The sequence below is a fragment of the Schistocerca piceifrons genome, chromosome 2 (assembly GCF_021461385.2).
Source record: "Schistocerca piceifrons isolate TAMUIC-IGC-003096 chromosome 2, iqSchPice1.1, whole genome shotgun sequence".
In the NCBI taxonomy this organism is placed as follows: domain Eukaryota; kingdom Metazoa; phylum Arthropoda; class Insecta; order Orthoptera; family Acrididae; genus Schistocerca; species Schistocerca piceifrons.
Window position 1 is genome coordinate 264555374 of NC_060139.1, and position 21349 is coordinate 264576722.

The 21349-nt window shown below is 42.0% G+C and overlaps 1 protein-coding gene and 1 non-coding gene across 2 annotated transcripts in view; one reads left to right on the forward strand and one right to left on the reverse strand.

Moving 5' to 3' along the window:
- Positions 1–21349, reverse strand: part of LOC124777422 (fl(2)d-associated complex component) — a 541124-nt gene that overhangs the window by 248733 nt on the left and 271042 nt on the right. The gene's annotated exons all lie outside the window — the stretch shown is intronic.
- Trnas-cga lies at positions 8801–8875 on the forward strand. The gene has a single exon. It is a non-coding gene; the product is annotated as a tRNA-Ser (tRNA).

The window sequence follows — 21349 nt, forward strand, 5'->3', positions numbered from 1 at the left end:
AGAGCGTTACGGAGATGCTGAACAATCTCCAGTGGCGGACACTTCAAGAAAGGCGTTACGCAATACGGAGAGGTTTATTATCGAAATTACGAGAGAGCACATTCCGGGAAGAGATGGGCAACATATTACTACCGCCCACATATATCTCGCGTAATGATCACAACGAAAAGATCCGAGAAATTAGAGCAAATACGGAGACTTACAAGCAGTCGTTCTTCCCACGCACAATTCGTGAATGGAACAGGGAAGGGGGGATCAGATAGTGGTACAATAAGTACCCTCCGCCACACACCGTAAGGTGGCTCGCGGAGTATAGATGTAGATGTAGATGTAGAGGATGGTGAACGGTCGACTTCTGCTCATTGGGAGAATTCTTGGAAATTGTAGCTCATCTATAAAGGAGACCACATGCAGAACACTAATGCGTCCAGTTCTTGACTATTACTCGACTGTTTTGGATCCGCATCAGGTAGGATTGAAGAAATGCATCAAAGGAATTCAGAGGCGTGCTGCTAGATATGTTACTGGTCGGTTTGTTCAAGGTACGAGTTTTATGGAGATACTTTGAGAACGTAAAATGGAACAGTTGGAGGGAAGGAGACTTTATTTTCAAGGAACACCATTGAGAAACTTCAGAGAATGATTCTGCTGATTACAGAATGATTCTAGTGCCGCCAACGTACATTTCGGTTAAAGATCAAGAAGAGAGAGGATATCAGAGTTCAGTAGACAGTCGTTCTATCCAGTCTCTGTCTACGAGTGCAACAGGAAAGACTAGTGAAATGACAATGAAATTCAGACCATTAGCAGCTTACAGGCGTTGATTAATATATAAGGGGACAGTTTCAAATGTGTGCCGCGATCGGGATTCGAACCCGAGATCTCCTGCTTACATGGCAGACGTTGTATCCGTCTGAGCCATCGAAGACACAGAGGATAGTACCACTGCAGGGACCTATCTCTGACACGTTCCCCGTGAGACCCACATTTCCAACTTACTGTCCACACACTACATTTGTAGTGCCCCTGCTCACTATACTCATTACTCGCGGCAGTCAATCTACCTATTCCCGTAAGTGTTTGAGCAATGTGAGTGCATCTGCGCTGAAGATCATTGGCTGGTAAGCCTTATCTATATGAAGATGGTATCTGTTCTTTCGAACATGTTCGGAAGCTTTCGGACATGTCCGAAAGGACAGATACCATCTTCATACGGAAAGTTGTTGTGGTACGAGGTACCTCCGACATGCACCGTATAGTGGGCTATGGGTTACGTATCTAGATACGGAAAAAAGTCTTTCAAATTATGTTTGTGAAAGAGATTTGTCAAAGCAATTTTTGTCTCACCAATTCCTTTGAGCACTTCTTGTTTTGCTTTTTTATCTGACAGTGTCCGCCCCTGGAAGCTGAGAAGTCAGCGCGACAGAATGTCAGTTCTAAGGGCCCGGGTTCGATTCCCGACTGGGTCGGAGATTTTCTCCGCTCAGGGACTGGGTGTTGTGTTGTCCTAATCATAATCATTTCATCCCCATCAACACGCAAGTCACCGAAGTGGCGTCAAATCGAAAGACTTGCACCCGGTGAACTATCTACCCGACGGGAGGCCCTAGTGACACGACATTTACATTTATTTATCTGACAGTTTTCCACGTAAGTTATATCTAGTCGAAGCCACACGGATGTTAGTGATTTCATAAGCTGCTGTTATCGTTGTGCCTCATTTTGCGATTAGGCTGTTGTCTTCTCAGAGAATTTCCATTTCCTTCTCCGTATCTGCTTACTGCAGTGGCTATGTAAGTGACCTCGACGTAAATTCAGATTCTCTACCGTCACTGTCGCAATAAAAGCGAGTTAGTTATGAAGGGGAGAGGAGAAAGAGTATGGGATTGTGTTCGTGGATGAGATTTGGGAGCGGGAGGAAGGGGGCAGGGGTGTCAGAAAGTGGAAGATGTTCTCAAAGGGCAAACCCAGGCCAGCTGCGGCTGATGGAGATTTATGACTTCTATCGCTGTCTCAGCACTAGCCATTGATCTCGTGAAATATACATTAGCGGCCAGTAAAAATAGACCCGGAGACCTTGATTGTGGGCTGGCGAGCGCTCGCCCGCACACCCTAGACCCTGCCCCCCTACTTGGCTGGCAGTCACAAGAACTTCCACATGTTGAAGGATTCTGCGCCAGACAGACGACTACTATCGTCATATATTTGTGTTGGTACTGTTCAATCAGATCTTATACAATTCGTTACTGAATTCATCTGCCATAGTCCATTATGTGTAATACCTACTACATATGCGCCACAGCTGCATTTAAAGACTTCCCCCCCCCTCCCCCCTTATTTCTGTTCAAGTCTTCGTTATCAAAAATAAAATGAAATTAGGTAATAAGTAATTTGTGAAACATTTATCGTCTGTATAAAAAGCAGTGGCCATTACAAACATTGTACTACGATCACTGTAAAGTAAAAGAAAGAGGACAAAGGGCCTCATGTCTGTTATAAAAGGAACAAACAATGGAGCAATCGGCCATTCTGTTCTCATTTAGATTCGCTGCTCTGATGAAATTTAACTTGATTTGTCGCACTGTATTTTTTAGATAGTTGTTTGGAACAATTAAAGTGAAAGATTTTAGTTTTAACTCGATATTCTCTTTCAGAATTTCCTTTCCTATTACTTAAAGGTGAACAGAACTACTACAAAAGGTAATGTAATTAAATACAGAAGTTTTTCGTTTGGGGTGTAGTGTTTAATTCCAGTTTGCCAGCTACGATAGTATTAACTTTCATTCATTAAGTACGATAGAATGTACAATCATTTTCCCGCTTATCGTTGCCGCAAGAGAAGCAAATAGCACGCAATGGTATTTTACATGTTAATTGATATCTGACTTAATTAAATCATAATTATAGACAGAAAGTAAAACCCAAATTAAAAGCGGTGGCGGTAAAGTTGGGGACATTGGACGAGGACTTCCAATAAAAAAAGGGAATTTGTAAGAATGTAGGTGTTGTGTATACTTATGTAAATTTTGTGTTGAGGAACCACATAAATGTCTTATTTTTCATGTGTTCAGCCTCGAATTGAGACCAAAAAGCTAAACCAATTGAGAGGAAAGGGAGAGAAGAGAATCATTCAAAGTACCAAAACCACGAATATCGATCGTAACCACGAATGTAAGGGAAGTGCTTTTCTTGAGCAAATGAGTATGCCTTGAAGTTAGAATAGCAAAAGTCGATGATGATGGCCTTTTCTCATTTTGTAATTTTGTGAATTGTTTGAAGAAAGCTTACGAAGATATTTTAAGGAATTTCGTTAATGTTACGCACCATGAAATGGCGGAGATTAGGCACCATTAAGACATAATGTCCGATCGGCGCTAGATTGTTTTTTCATTAAATCGTGTTGTTAGTAACAATGATTCATTCTTGTGTACTAAAATTTACATTAAAATCAGTACATTCCAAATTTAAGCATATAATCCAAATTAATGGTAATGAGAAAGATATGAAAAATAAACCCAAATGCGGAAAATACCGACGTATACGATGAGGAATTAGCCTCTGAAGATCAGCAGATTTCCGATCACGAAATAGAAAGTACAGTTTCTACCGCGAATAGTGACAAAAAACAAGTCCAAGAAAAGGAAATGTTGAATTAACTTCTCTCCTATTTTCGAAATGCAAAAAGAGTATAAAATCTACCACTCATCAATAATTAATGATTTGCTTGTAACCATAGTTCACCACTATTGTAAAGTTGCTTGTATGTATTCCTGATACATTTTGTAACATTATATCTACAGAAGATGCAAATGCTATTGTAAACTAACCACTGGAATCTGTACGTCCACCCCTGTTTTTGGATGCCCCTTTTTCCAGGTCCAGGGTACCGCTGCTGAGTAGGTGAAAGATAACAATTTTCGGGGCATAAGCTGTAAAACAGACTCAAGTAAAGCTGCACAGTCGAACAATAATAATGGCTCTGAGCATTATGCGACTTAACTTCTGAGGTCATCAGTCGCCTAGCAACTAGAACTAATTAAACCTAACTAACCTCAGGACATCACACACATCCATGCCCGAGGCAGGATTCGTACAATAATAATGACTATGTAAATCATATTAGAATCCTCAGACGATCAGAAGACGCAAACAATCACTTGAGACAAAATGTAATCCGCACGCCGAAAAATGTATCTACTAAAGATAGTGGTTAATGTCTGCGGTAACACTCTATGAGAAATCTTAGCGAACTAACAATGAAATGTCGACTGAAACTAACTTTATGTTGAACGTTGTTCTCAATTAGAAGAAGCATTCGGAGCACAACATTCAAAGGACACGTTTATCACCATATTTAAAGCCATATTCATACACCCCCATTTAATTCAAGTCATGAATATTTTAAATTAAGATGTGAAATATTTATCATCTCTGTAAAAAGCAGCGTCCATCATAAACATCCTACTATGACCGTTGAAAAAAAAAAGGGACACAGATTCTCATGTGTACTCTACTGCAAAAACAACGAACTGTGGTGAAAATGGCTATTTCATTTTCAATGGAATTCGTTGGTATGATGAAATTTAACTTGTCGCACTGTACTTTGCATTTACTTGTATGGAACAATTTCAAAGAAAAATTTTAATTTCAATCTGATTTTATCGCTAGAAATTTCCTTTCCAAATATTTGAAGATGAAAGTTCGAAACTATTACAGAATGTAAGATAATTAAATAGAAAAGTTTTTCCTTTTAGGGTGTAGAGTTTAATTCCATTTGCCAATTACAGTAGCATTAACTTTCTTTCATTAAACACGACAGAAGCTGCAATTACTTTAATTTGTTCAGAAGTCTGATCGTCTTTACAAACTTAAAGATTCATGCAGATAAAGTCAATATCAGTGCTGTCAGAATTAAACCAAACGAGTTTTTTCCAAGCAAACTGCGGTTCGTTGCCATTCTGAAAGCAATAGTAAAGAAATGCTTGAGACTTTTCAATAACTTAAAAATTTTTGAAGAGCAGAATTCAGTGAATAAGTAAAATGCAATTTTTGAGCCCCAGTTATTAGATTTATTGTTGCCGCGATTGAAGAAAGGAGCGCAGAATGGTATTTTATGTGCCAAATGAGATCTAAATTAAGAATTAAATTCGAATTAAAAGCAGAAAGTAAAACTCAATACAGTGATGGTAAATACAAGTATTATGACCCGCCCGCATTGCAGTGCGTGTTCGAGTGGCGCTTCCGGGACAGGGAGGTATGCCGGCCCCACATCGTAGCCGCCCAGTGGATCAGCGAATACGGTCTGGTGCCGGCCAGCATTGACGTGGTTTTTAGGCGGTTTCCCACATCCCACATAGTGAATTCGGGGCTGGTACGCAAGTCCCGCCTCAGTTACACGTTTTGCAAACATTTAGAAAATTTCGCTTCCTTTCACATCAATAACACTATATTTAGACTGTCAGGGTACACACATCCATCCCAGGAGGAGGCGGGACGTAATGAAGTGGTGACAGGAAATGTATCTGGCCAGCTCTTAAATAAACTATGACACAATCATTACCATCCAAACGCTGTGATGATGCGAGACAAAGGCATAAGAATAACAAGAAGAAATATTGTTGCATCCCAACTTTGTGTAGGACGCTGAAACGGGTAAAATTTTCAAACTCCCAGAATGAAGCTATCTCGCTAAACTAGGTTGTGTTCGAAAAATGAACAGCATAGAGACAGAACTGATGACACTTTCTGCAGGACCTGACCATCATTTTGCAAGACAACGCTCAAGCACGTACAGTGCAAGCTGTTACTGATTTGTTTGACTAATGGGGCTGCTAAGTGCTATACCACCTACTGCACTCCCCTGACTTCAGCCCTTGTGGCCGGCCGGAGTGGCCAAGCGGTTCTAGGCGCTACAATCTGGAACCGCGAGACCACAACCGTCGCAGGTTCGAATCCTGCCTCGGGCATGGATGTGTGTGATGTCCTTAGGTTAGTTAGATTTAAGAGGTTCTAAGTTCTAGGGGACTGATGACCTCAGAAGTTAAGTCCCATAGTGCTCAGAGCCAACTGAACCACTGCAATTTTAAATCAGTTTTGATCTTTATACAAAAACATTGAAACACGACGCCATGTGCTGAGACGTGTTTCATGATTTCGCATATTCTGCGCAAGCACGCATTGTGCAACTTATTTGTTTGTGAAGTACAGCGACTTGATCGGCAAGCGCCAAGGATTTCTGCGAGGTTCCGATGTCATATCTTAGTTCAGGAACTTTGGCCGGCGCGAGCGAATGAGAACAAAGGCATCAAATAAAGCTCTACAGACATCCTATGAATGGAGAAAGTTACACTCTAGCTTGTCGGTTCCGTTCACATATTCAGACGTTCCGGAACAAGATTGTAGCGTTTTTTGGCATCAGCCTGCCTTTTAGTATAATTACATGGGACTGCTGCTTGCTGCAGGCGATAGTCACTTCATTCATTCACTTCTCACACCATATATTTGATGTTTTGCTACAGGACTTCACTGTTCCTGTATTTTCTAGAACTCACATCCACGCATGGATGGCGATTTCCAGTTCACACTTTCCAACCTTGAATAGAGAGAAGTTACAACATCACTCTCCTTCTCTGTAAAAAGCTTAAAAAAGATTTAGTAAAATGTTTCTGCCAGATTAAAACTGTGACCCAGACCGTGACTCGAACCCAGCACCTTTGCCTTTCAGCGGAAGTTCGCTAGCAACTAAGCTACCAAAGCACAACTCAAGACCCATACCAAAGATTTACTTCCGCCAGTACCTTATCTGCTACCTCCCAACATTCACAGAACTTCTCCTGCTAAACGTGTAGGACTAGCACTCCTGGAACAAAGAATATTGCCGACATATGATTTAGCAACAGACTAGGGGATTGTTTGCAGAGTAAATTTTTCTACCCTACAGCGGCACATGCGCTGATATGAAACTTCCTGGGACAGGAAAGGCCCCGCGTTCGGATGCCACACACAGTTTCAAGTTACCAGAAAGTTTCGTACCAGCTCACACTCCACTGCAGATTGTAAAATATTCATCTCGAGAATATTTTGTAGCTTTCATTACGTATTTCGTTGGGAACTGTGTAATTTGTAAACATGTCAATCAGTTATAATGATGGGTTATTATGTCCATTTGCCTCTGCCATTTCGAACATTATAACATTCATTTTGTCAGATTTTTCGTGCGTGTTTTTATTGAAGTAGAGCACTTCATTTATCAACCTGTACATCCAAGCGGATTTGGTCATTTATATCACAACGATGTGGTCTCATGGCTCCTAACCCATTTTTCCGTGTCGTTTGTTTTGAGACGAAGGGACCTATTTGCTTTGTAACAGACGCACCTGCTAACTTTTCGTAGGGTTTTTCAGAATTCTGGTAAGGTCACGAATACCTTAAGAGGCAGCTTAGAGCACTAGTTTATTAAATTACTGGTCTAGCACAACTCACTGTATAGTGTTTTTGAAATGGTACCTGTAACTAATGGCAAGAACATTTGGCCTGCATGAATCGAACGTATAAGGCGACATATGTGGTCTTTACTTAGGCAGTGAATGTACGTTGTACCCAATCTGTGCTAGTTAGAAATTCCTTAAAAGGGGCACTTTCGAAGCTGTAGCGAAGATTCTACCACGTCGTTGCATGAATTTTACAAATCAGTTTGCGTTATCCACTGTTGCATACTTGAGGATTTAGCATAAAATTCAGGGTGAAACTTGTTCAAAGTTTATTTGAAGTTGTACTTTCAGTTTGAAACACTTCGTAAGGTTTCATCATCTGTTAATGAATAGAAATTAATAATGTAGGATTTAAATAAGTTGTTTAGGATAATGTTGCGCCTTATTTATTTGAAATGTGTCGTAATGGAAGAATATTAAAAATCAAATGGAGAGATGAAACGTCGAGTGAAGAAGTAGTAATTGGTTGGGAATGAAATTTAGAGAAATCTATGGAAAACTCATACCAGAAGAAAGGACATCCAGGTATGAATTCGGCAGTAGAACTAGTGATGGATGGAACAGGGGCAGGAAAAACACGGAACACGTATAACATTATAGAGGATGTTGAGTGAGAAGTAAAGATGGAGAGATTCACACTCGGTGGGTACAGCGGGGTGAAGCATCAAACTAGTCGAATGATTGAAACTTCCTGGCAGATTAAAACTGTGTGCCGGACCGAGACTCGAACTCCGGACCTTTGCCTTTCGCGGGCAAGTGCTCTACCAACTGAGCTACCCAAGCACGACTCAAATCTGCCAGGAAGTTTCATATCAGCGCACACTCCGCTGCAGAGTGAAAATCTCATTCTGGAAACATCCCCCAGGCTGTAGCTAAGCCATGTGTCCGCAATAACCTTTCTTTCAGGAGTGCTAGTTCTGCAAGGTTCGCAGGAGAGCTTCTGTAAAGCTTGGAAGGTAGGAGACGAGGTACTGGCGGAAGTAAAGCTGTGAGGACGGGGCGTGAGTCGTGCTTGGGTAACTCAAATAGTAGAGCACTTGCCCGCGAAAGGCAGAGGTCCCGAGTTCGAGTCTCGGTTCGGCACACAGTTTTAATCTGCCAGGAAGTTTCATATCAGCGCACACTCCGCTGCAGAGTGAAAATCTCATTCTGGAAACATCCCCCAGGCTGTAGCTAAGCCATGTCTCCGCAATAACCTTTCTTTCAGGAGTGCTAGTTCTGCAAGGTTCGCAGGAGAGCTTCTGTAAAGTTTGGAAGGTAGGAGACGAGGTACTGGCGGAAGTAAGGCTGTGAGGACGGGGCGTGAGTCGTGCTTGGGTAGCTCAGTTGGTAGAGCACTTGCCCTCGAAAGGCAAAGGTCCCGAGTTCGAGTCTCGGTCCGGCACACAGTTTTAATCTGCCAGGAAGTTTCATATCAGCGCACACTCCGCTGCAGAGTGAAAATCTCATTCTAGTCGAAAGATTGATGACTTAAATGAAAATAGTGTATTGTTCGTACACACTAATAGTTCCCTTTTCACTAAAGTGATACGGAAGTGAAACGTTCAACTTTGAGGCATTTACTGGTGACGGCTATTGTGTTACAACATCCAGTAACTTACTTAAAATAGAATGGAACTGCTATGCTTGCGAACATTCAGGTCTAATTGGGACACCGCATTCCGAAACGACGTCCTCCGGCTCCCCGGATAACGAGAGACAAAGCGCTTTCCGCCAGTGGGGCTTCCCGTACTCTGATTGGCGGACCTCTCGTCCCCCTCCCCCCTCCTCAGAGCTGCCCCGTAAGCGGATTGCCGAGGGTTAATAGCTGCCGCGCGAACCCGTAGCAGTGGGCACGGCGCGGAGCCCTGCGGGACACGCGGGCGTGCTGCTGCCGGCTGCTGACTCCGCAGTGCCGGGCTGCGGCGTGCGCACTACTGCGGGGGTCAGCCGCTTCGAATGTGTCAGCTGTATTAGACTCTCTGAAATTAAGTTAGTGAATCGATGGGCGCGAAGGCCGTGACTATGCAGTAAAGTGAACTAACACGACTGTAAGGCGTTCAGATACAGTGAACATGCAAGTTATCGAATATATGGTTCTGCTATGATGAGATATAAGAAAATACTACGCAACGTACACTGAAGCGTGAAAGAAACTGGTATAGGCATAGATATGTAACAGGCGGAATACGTCGCTGCGGTCGGCAACGCCTATACAGGGTGTTACAAAAAGGTACGGCCAAACTTTCAGGAAACATTCCGCACACACAAAGAAAGAAAATATGTTATGTGGACATGTGTCCGGAAACGCTTACTTTTCATGTTAGAGCTCATTTTATTACTTCTCTTCAAATCACATTAGTCATGGAATGGAAACACACAGCAATAGAACGTACCAGCGTGACTTCAAACACTTTGTTACAGGAAATTTTCAAAATGTCCTCCGTTAGCGAGGATACATGCATCCACCCCACGTCGCATGGAATCCCTGATGCGCTGATGCAGCCCTGGAGAATGGCGTATTGTATCACAGCCGTCCACAATACGAGCACGAAGAGTCTCTACATTTCGTACCGGGGTTGCGTAGACAAGAGCTTTCAAATGCCCCCATAAATGAAAGTCAAGAGGGTTGAGGTCAGGAGAGCGTGGAGACCATGGAATTGGTCCGCCTCTAACAATCCATCGGTCACCGAATCTGTTGTTGAGAAGCGTACGAATACTTCGACTGAAATGTGTAGGAGCTTCATCGTGCATGAACCACATGTTGTGTCGTACTTGTAAAGGCACATGTTCTAGCAGCACAGGTAGAGTACCCCGTATGAAATCATGATAACGTGCTCCATTCAGCGCAGGTGGAAGAACATACTGACGAAACTAAAATGAGCTCTAACATGGAAATTAAGCGTTTCCGGACACATGTCCACATAACATCTTCTGTTTATTTGAGTGTGAGGAATGTTTCCTGAAGGTTTGGTCGTACCATTTTGTAACACCCTGTATAAGACAACAAGTGTGTGGCGCAGTTGTTAGATCAGTTACTGCTGCTACAAAGGCAGGTTATCAACATTTAAGTGCGTTCGGACTTGGTGTTATAGTCGGCGCACGAGCGATGGGCCACAGCATCTTCGAGGTAGCGATGAAGTGAGGATTTTCCCGTACGACCATTTCACGAGTGTACTGTGAATATCAATAATCCGGTAAAACATCGAATCTCCTACATCGCTGCGGCCGGAAAAAGATGTTTCAAGAACGGGACCAGCGTCGACTGCAGATAAAGGGTCATCGTGACAGAAGTGCAACCCTTCCGCAAATTGCTGCAGATTTTAATGCTGGGCCATCAACAAATGTCAGTGTGCGAACCATTTAATGAAACATCATCGATATCATCTTTCGGAGCCGAAGGCCCACTTGTGTATCCTTGATGACTCCACGACACAAAGCCTTACGCGTCGGCTGGACCCGTCAACACCGTTGGACTGTTGATGACTGGAAACTTATTGCCTGGTCATACGTGTCTCGTTTCAAATTCTATCGAGTGGAAGGACGTGTACGGGTATGCAGATAACCTCATGAATCTCTGGACCCTGCACGTCAACAGGGGACTGTTCAAGATGGTGGAGGCTCGGTCATGGTATGGGGTTGTGCAGTTGAAGTGATATGGGATCCGTGATACGTCTAGATACGGCTCTGCCAGGTGACACCTGCATCCATTCATGTCCATTGTGTATTCCGACGGACTCGGGCAATTCCAGTAGGACAATGCGATACCCCATACGTCCAGAAGTGCTACAGTGTGGCTCCAGGAACATTCTTCTGAGTTTAAACACTTCCACTATCCACCAAACATCCCAGACGTGAACATTATTGAGCATATCTGGAATGCCTTGCAACTTTCTGTTTAAAAGTGATCTCCACCGCCTCGTACTCTTAAGGATTCATGGTGTCAATTCCGTCTACCACTAATTCAGACATTAGTCGAGTCCATGCCACGTCATGTTGTGGCACTTCCGCGTGTTCGCGGGGGCCCTACACGATATTAGGCAGGTGCACCAGTTTCTTTGCCCTTCAGTGTAGCTAAGGGGTACCAAGACCGACGTGATCGAGACTTTTATGCATCACGTGCAGAAATAGAGCTTCGAGATGCACACAAAACGAATAAGAAACAAAATTCAATCTGCGAGGCCTCCTATATTGCGTTAAGCCTTTATAAATTTGTAATTAAGAAGACTCAAATGATTTATTTAAATACAGAAGTACGATGCACTTTTTTTGTAAGAAATTAACCGCACGAGGAGCTAATATATTTCTACATTTACCTCTACATCACTACAATGCGATTCACCTCCAAGTACTTGGCAGAGATTTCATGGAACTCCTACCAGACTATTTCTCGACCGTTCCAATCTCCAATGGAGAGTTGGAACAATGAACAAATAACTCTTTCTGAGCGATCTCTGTTATTAGGATGGGTATTTAATGCTATGGAGGTACCAGTTAATTGAAAGAGCAATGTGAAGAACATTTCTCGGTGAGAGGAGAGTGGTGAAACAGATGTCGGAGAAGGCGTCTTTGTCGGAAGCCAGAGGTATGGCAGGGTCAAGCTGAGAGTTATTGTAGCTCGCAATCCTTGTCTAGAACATAAAGACGGCTGCCGTAGAAGACTACGAAGATGTACAAAAACTGCCCCATTAAGATTTAAAGACTTCCCAGGAGGGTGTTTTTGACTGCTTAAAGAATTATAGCGATAATCTGGAGTCGCATTTCAATACTTTACGTTGTTCATTAAATATTTATATATTTGCTCAAACTGCATGAAACATTAAATTAATGACATATCACCCAATGCCATCGATTATATAACAATTTTCACTCCCTTGCGATCTTTCTTACTAAAAACTGACAGGGAACAATTACAGAGCAATTTGAGTGTCTGCTGGAGGCATCTAGCTAAAATGACGTCGAAAGTAAGTGGAGAAAAACTTCTGTATTGGGCCTTGACCAACTAAAACAGCAAACAATTACGTTATTGACTGCAGTACGTTCCGTTTACTTAAATGAGTCTCTCATTATAATTATATAAATATAGCTGATATGCAAATAATTTTTTCAAGTAGCCCAAACGGCAACGTTGACGATGTCATTTGAGCCCAAATTCTACGCCTTTTAGCACTGTAGTCTTAAGTATCGCACTCAGTGCTCGGATTATACTGGAATAAGGTATGAGTACTGCAAATTTTACGCTATAAGCTACATCTGAAAGTGAGTGCTGGAGTGGTTTCGTTTCGTGTAGAGAATGAGAGTGATGGTGGCTGCAACCTGGCTGGTTGCCAAGAAGCGCAGAGGGTACAATTTTACTCTGTTGGGTGGTAGCCAGAACTGGAAGGAGTCAGTTGACCTAATATCAGCTTGTGGGTTCCACTTACCAATAATTGAAATCACTGTGTCATTGAATCTAGCGCAATACCATAACAAAAACGAAACAAATATGATTGCTCAACAGTTGTTCCAACCATACTAAGAAGACAAAATTGTGACAGAATGAAATTTTCATTCTGCATCGGAGTGTACACTGATATGAAACTTCCTGGAAGATTAAAACTGTGTGCCGGAACTCGAGACATTTGCCTTTGGCGGGCAAGTGCTCTACCAACTGAGCTAGCCAAGCACGACTCACGCTGCGTCCTCACAGCTTCATATCAGTGCACACTCCGCTGCAGAGTGAAAATTTCATTCTGTAAACAACCCCTAGGCTGTGGCTAAGCCATGTCTCCGCAACATCCTTTCTTCCAGGAGTGCTAGTTCTGCAAGGTATGCAGGAAAGCTTCTGTGAAGTTTGGAAGGTAGGAGACGAGGTACTGGCGAATTTTGTGACAGTTTATCGTTGGTAAGGCCAGAAAAACCATAACAGGAGTAACTGTATCAGAAGGCCTTTGCATCTAGGAATCACAACATTAACAAAACAAGGTGGTAGTATTTCTTCGTCACTTATGACCGTTTTCCCCCGACTGGGACTCCAATATAGATGCCGTGCTCAGCGTTAGCGGTTGGCTTATCCGTTCAGCTACCTGAACGTACTTCCAGGCTCAACATATTACCTTTCAGGCTCAGCCAGAACGATTTGACTAACAGTGTTTCATGCCACTGACTTCATCTTTCATTAGTTCATTCATCTCATTTCATAGTATTTAATTAATTTAATACATATCACCTAGACTACTAAGGAGACTGCCCACTTTACTCTTGTCCGTCCTCTTTTAGAATACTGCTGCGCGGTGTGGGATCCTTACTAGATAGGACTGACGGAGCACATCGAAAAAGTTCAAAGAAAGGCAGCACGTTTTGTATTATCGCAAAATATGGGAGAGAGTGTCACAGAAATGATACAGGATTTGGGCTGGACATCATTAAAAGAAAGGCGTTTTTAGTTGCGACGGAATCTTCTCACGAAATTCCAATCACCAACTCTCCTCCGAAAGCGAAACTATTTTGTTGACACCGACCTACATAGGGCGGAACGCTCATCAAGATAAAATAAGGGAAATCAGAGCTCTTACGGAAAGATAAAAGTGTTCATACTCTCCGCGCGCTATACGAGATTGGGATAATAGAGAACTGTGAAGGTGATTCGATGAACCCTGTGCCAGGCACTTAAATGTGATTTGCAGATTACGCATGTAGATGTAGACTAGCGTTAGCCCTGGTCCTCCACCACTCTGTTTCTCCTACGGTATTATTACCACATACCGCGTGAGAAAACCTGCCGTGCCTGTCTTAGGGATTCGCAGGTGGGAACATCAGTGACCTATTGTGTCGAATGGCTTTGCAGTATGAAAGTGGTTTATTTGTCGCCTCCACCTATTGCAAATTCACATCGGAAAAAAATTTTAAAGGCAAATATGTAAAGTTGTTTGTTGAATAATTGTCTAATTAACCGGTGTAAATATGTTGTAGAAATCCAGCTCGCGGACGACTGCACTTTGGCAGTGATACAGTAAAACAGCGAGAGTGCAGCGGGCACCGGCTGATTCCAGAGATCGCATACCAGCATCGCGTTTTGGTCGCTCCGATAGGCATCACCTGAAATGATTTTTTATTGTAACATTACAAAATTGCAGTGTATTTGTCTCAAGACATGGTTCATGCTGTGATTAACGTGGAGATATGGACAGTTTCCTTTTTGTCACGAGCCAAGGTAAATCATCTTGTAGGGAAGAAACTGGTTAAGTATTACCCATCTCGTGTGGTAAGACAAACTGCGCATAGTGAATGCAGTTAGCACGTTTCTAGCGATAACCACAGCTGGGGAGTTTGGAGTGTTCCAAGAATTTTGGTTCCAGTTATCTGTTTATAGGGAAGTTAGTTAGTTCAGGAGTTCTTTTGTAACCACTAGGGAAATCTTTTAATTGTATGATGATGGTGATAATTAAATTGGAAGGGACAAGTTAGCTCATGCATTACTTCGTGAAGATATGTGAGTTTGATTTTGCCGAACGATGGATCCAACTGTTTCATATAGGTGAAGCTAATGGGCCAGCTGCTGGCCCACTCTAAGGTACTTGAGTGAGAGCTATATTTTATTTGATGATTGATGGAGATTTCTTATACCCGAGAGAGGTGAAGTCTCGAGGTGTAGTGATTGTTTTTTTTTCTGGGAGTCCCTACCAAATAGTCTCAGGAAACACCATTATTATGTACTGCATAGATGGCCTGGTATTTGGAAGTAGAGATCTACCCTACCGTGTAGAATAATTTAGTCCCTGAAACATTATCGAGAGATGGACGTGCTGCTATTTTCTAATTCTGGGATTTCACTGTGACTAGTGAGCATTATAAAATTAGATTTCAATAGTGGATTCGCGAATTGTCAACTCCGAAGAGGCAGAGCTTTGATTTTCATTGTATAACTATTAAATAAAAATGTCAGTGACACGTAGGGGATTTGTTTTTGTTGTGTGATTCGATTTCGGCAAGTGGGATGATTATCTTGGCTGGCACTCGATTACTCGATCATTCGGTCATATTCATTGTAAAGGTGTATAGATTACTCGATCATTCGGTCATATTCATTGTAAAGGTGTATAATCAATAAAATACAAGAAAAAATACACCCAGGCAGTAATAAAATAAAAATATAAAGAGATTTTTTACTTACTTTGTAGCTGGAATCATTATATGTACTATGTGAATGACGAACGTTGATTAAATTCTGAGCAGGTGAACGTTTGTCGTATCGAACTGTAATTAATTAAAGAGCAACCCGATAATTTATTTACCTCCGACGATACGACCAGAATACACCAGGAGTGGTAATGAATATTTAAAGTGAGAGCAAAAGACAGAAAAAATGTTAAGGATTCCGTTCGCCGTAAACTACAACAATTAAAGAAAGTTTAAATTTCTTATGTATTTACAACTAAGGGATTCTAAGGAAATAAAGGAAAGATTAAGAAAATTCCAATCAAAAAATAATTAAATTACGACAAAAAGTCTCATTCTATGTAATTTATTTAAAGTTACATTTAGCAGTCAGAGATAAGGTTGATAGGTACGCTAATAGTGTCGCAGGAGTAAACAAAGTGAGAAAATATTTTCCACTGTAATAATTAGAGACATTTTGTACACGTAATACAATCTTAACTAATTATGTTATTTAATTTACCAAAGAAAGAGACGGTAGATAACTGACAGAAAAGAAAAACGACTTACTAGTTGGTGTACTGCTGGGAATTATTTACTATTAGCGACATGCAATACCGGAACATACACGTGTCCTAATCTTATACTTTTACAGTCGTTCATCACTAACGTTCCACTTGTAATACTTACCATGTAATATTATGTATTTGACAAAATAGCGAGGCGATAATAACGCATAGTTATTGACGTAAATACTGTTTGTCCAAGAAACCGCTGGTACGACTTATTAGCATTCGAGTCGCAGAAGAATTTGAGAAACATCTGCGACTCGAGAGTAAAGATTTTCTGTCCAGTATTAAAGGATATTAATTCATTTAAGAAGGGAAGATATTTATGACTCTCAGCTAATCCCATCTCAGAGTACTGAATAGTTTTATTACATAGAAGTGCTGTGAAATAGGTCAGATGCGTGTGGTTGCTGAACTGTTATTTTCTGGTGTCCGTGTCGCTTCACACTGAGTGTTTATAACAGTCGCTGTGTAGTACTACCGACATTAAAATCAGATTACAGAACGTCATATGATCGTACTAAAAGTAAGCAAGACGTAAATGTAGCATCATTGATTCTGCGTATCAGGGATCCGATAGTTTGTTAGTAGGTTTTTGGAGGTATGTGGCATTAGATGTCTAGTCACAGGTCAATGTAATTTGCGTAAATAACGGGCCACTATTTTGCGTGAGCGGTGACGGCGCCCAGTAGCAAACTAGATGGGTTCCATAGGATTTACATCTGGCGAATTTGATCGCCGAGGCATCAATATGAGCTCACTATAATGCTTTTCAAACCAATGTAATACAGTTCTGTGTCCGAGACACGGACAATTATAACGCTGAAAGATGACATCGCCGTCTGGAAAGAAATCAAGCATGAAGGGATGCAGGTGGTATCCAGTACAAGTGCAGGAGAATGTCTTCGATAGTACTGCTCCCACCAGCCTGCGTCCGCAGCGCGCTGCACGTTTCGAGTCATCGTTCACCTCGGTGACGGCGTTTGTGGAAACGACCGTCGTCGCAGTGCAGCAAAAATGTGCTCTCCCGGAGGGCCGACACGTTTCCATTGATCGACAGTCGAATCTCGATGGTTCCTGTGCCCACTGCAGTCGTAACTGGCTCAACATGTGAACACGTAGGGGTGGTCTGCTGCGGAACTCCATGATCAACAATGTACGATGAACGGTGTGCTCCGAAACACTTGTGTGTGCACCAGCATTTGCATCTCTTTCAGCCGAGATGACACGGGTTACCATCTATCCAACTTTGCAGAGCAGACAATTCTCCGGACACCACGTTTTACGAATAGTCATGGACGTCCAACCATTTACCGCCTAGTGGTAGTTTCACTGTCCTTCTACCTCTTTCCGTAGACGATCACGACAGTAGCACATGAACATCCGATCAGCTTCGCCGTTTTCGAGATACTCGTTCACAGGTTCTGCGTAATAATAATCTGCACTTTGTCTAAGTCGTTTATCTCAATGTATGTCCCCATTTGCAGCTCACATCTTCGCTAGAGTGTTCTCCCGTCCGTGTCTGTTCCGCTTACATACTTTTGTTACCGCGTCACGTGCCCGCAATGCACCAGGCAACTTCCAACGTCGCCGTGGGGTGTGTTCATAATGGTTTGGCTTATCAGTTTGTATTTCCCAGTTATTTCATCGTAAGTAGTATCTGCTCTGTCCGAAATGTCCGACGAAACAGACACCACCCATGTCTATAGTCTGCCTTAAGTCCCTGTCTGATACAAATTTCCAATGTCATTACAAAAATCTTCAAATGTGCGTGAACAAGTCTGTGATCAAATCGGGCAGTCACTTTACAACCCACGTAAATTCTTCTACCCCATACAGAAAGTCTTGCCATAACGTGCGTTTAACTTCAGTCATGTGGTTAGCTAGTCTTCCACTCACGAGAAACGTGTGTGGTTCCACCGTACACAGGCATGAGATTGACTGTACAACTCCCATTTGAGGAACAAGGCACAGCGGCGATGCTGCAAACTGTTACAGCAGGAAGTGCGTGTATTGAAACGAATACTTTAAACCATATTGCCGGTGAAGATGGCCATGACACTCCATACCGATCAGGGCAAATCTTGCTAAGCAAACGATGTGGACATTGTAGACAATACGAAGTTTCTGAAATACTGAATGTAATGTGTACATGTGGCACACGCATTAGTTGAATGTGGTGGTTTATATTCTATTTATGTATGAATTTGTACTCTTGTAATATATGAACTTCGTATTACAGTACACTATGTATTTTAACTGACAGTGAAACTTGACACAATACAATCAGTATCAATTGCTCTGCTGCGCCTTTTTTTCAGGTTCGATCCTTACTGCGGTCCTAGGTCCAATTTTTCGTTCGCTCTCTTGTTCAGTTTTAGAAAACCAACGAAGCACACATTTGAAGACACCGTCTCTGGAGAGCCGTGTGTATTTGTGTGTGTAACGGCCAGATTCGGTACTAATTAAATCGGAAAAGGCGCAACGTATCGAATTTTTTCTTAACAGTTATTTCTGCAACAACCACACAAGCTTTTCAGGTTGTTTCCGAACACACTGCATATAACGTCTATACAAGGAACATGAAGACCATATTACAGGAGGAAGAACAAGTAAATGAAGACGGGATAGGAGATAATACTGTGAAAAGAATTTAACAAAGGTATGAAAGACCTTAGTCGAAACAAATCCCGTCACTCTTGTTGAGAACTTTGGGAGAGCTAGTCATGGCAGAACTATGCCACCTCGTGTATCTTTTTGTACCAGACAGGCCTTATATCAGATGTGCGAAATACCCAAAGCCTTCCAGAAGAATGTAATAATTCTTATTTCAAAGAAGGTAGGTGTTTAGGTGTTGCCAGATGTGAATTCCCTAACCGTCAGTTTCATAAGTAATATTTTCAAGATACTGACACGAATTACTTACAAAAGAATGGAAGAACTGGTGGAACCCAAATACGGAGAAGACCTTTTTGTGTTCTGGAGAAATGTGGGCAGATGCCATGTCATACTGGTTGTACGACTTACCTTAGAAGATAGACTGAAGAAAGGCAAGCGTACTTTTGCAGCGCTTGTATACTTGGAGAAAGCTTTTGACAATTTTGGCTGCAATACATTCCTTGACATCTGAACGTAGCAGAAATTAAATACAGCGAACGAATGATTGACATTTTATGCACACACTACACTACAGTTATGTGTCGAAGAACATGGATGACGTAGTTGTGAAGAAAGTTATTCAGTCTGTATATTCAACAAACACAAAAGGAAAGAAGGAGAAATTTGAAATGTGAATTAAAGTTTACGTACAAAAATGAAATTCTTGCAGTTTGCCTATGAGTCTGAAATTTTGTCGGAGACGCCAATGGTCTTGGAGAAGCAGTTGAATCGAATGGACACTGCTCTCAAACGATGTTGTAAGGCGAATATCCGCAAATTTAAAACAAGAGTAATATATGATGCTGAGGTAAGAAGAACAGGAAATCAGAAACTTAAAGTAGACAGTGGTTTTGCTCTGTGGGGAGCAAGAGTAATAACGACAGACTAAGTAGAAGCGATCTAAAATGCAGACTGGCAACTGAAAGAAAATTGTTTATGAAAGAGAGAAGTCCGTTAACATCGAATATAAATTTAAATACAGAAGTTAAATATGGACCATAAGCAGTTCAGACAATAAGAGACTAGAAGTTTTTGAAACATGGCCATGTTGAAAAATGCTAAAGATTAGTCAGGTCGTTTGAGTAACTAACGAGGTACCGAATCGAACTGAAGAAATTGTGGCACTACTCGTTGAAAAGGACGGGTGGGTTGATTGTACACATCCTGAAGCATCGTTAATGTGGTTCTCGATGGAAGTATGAGAGGTAAAAACTATAGAGGAAGGCCGCGCGGAGTCACCGCGCGGTTTGAGGCGCCACGTCACGGATTGCGCGACCCCTCCCGCCGGAGGTTTGAGTCCTCCAGCTGGCATGGATGTGTGTGTTGTTCTTAGCATAAGTTAGTTTAAGTAATGTGTAAGTATAGGGACCGATGACCTCAGCAGTTTTGTCTCTTAGGAACTCACACACCTTTGAACACTTTATAGAGGAAGACCAAGGCTTCAATAGAGTAAGCAGGTGCTCATGGATGTACTTTGCGGTAGTCATGCAGAGATGAAGACGTCTGCACATGATGGAGTAGCTTGCAGCGCTGCATCGAAGTAGTACTCGTACTGAAGACCACAAGAATTACAACATCCCGCATCTCTGTAGCGAGCTACGAGTTCTTTCAATTTCTCTTGATCATCTGGCAAAACGTCACAAAACCCTACAAATTTGAAGCTTCCTTTCTTCACATACATCACTGAAGAGATGCACTCAAGTTCAGAGAGCAAAATCTATACCACTGGGGTTAGGATATCTTGGGGGCCAAGATATCGGCCCTCCTGAAGCTATCGTTCTTGCATCACATTGGCTCGTTAGATGTGGCCTCACGATGCAGCGAAACGTGCAGGTGCACCATCATGTATGTAACAAATTATCTAACGCTATGCAAATCTAGGTTAGATCCTCAAGTAATCCTGGAAAAAACCCGAAAGTAACGCCATCCAAGTTTTCTTGGAAAAATGTGTGGCCCAATGGAAAACGCCCACTAAGTACCCTTAACCAAACATTTAACGAGAAACATCGTTGATGTGATGATTCATGAACAAATGTGAGTTAGCGGAAAGCTTTTGGCACGGCATCCCACTGCAGGCTGTTAACGAACGTATGAGCACACGCAATAGATTCCTAGATATGTGAGTAGGTCGCAGATTTTTAAGTAGCGGACGCCAGACACAGACAAGTGTATCGTCAGGAGTGCCACAGGTAACTGTGATAGGACCGCTATTACTTACTGCACACATAAGCGACCTGGCTGACAAGGTGAGCAGTAATCTGGAGCTATATGGTGATGACACTGTTTGTACAGAAAGGTGCCGTCATTGATTGTACGAGAATATAAGATGACTTAGACAAAATTTCTAGTTGGTGTGCTGAATCGTAGGTTGCTCTAGATGTAGAAATATGTACTTTAATGCGATCAGTAGGAAAATCAGTCCTGTAATGTTCCAATAGAGCATTAGTAGAACGCTACTTAACAGAGTCATGTCAATTAAATAGCTAGACATAACATTACAAAGCGATATGAAATGTA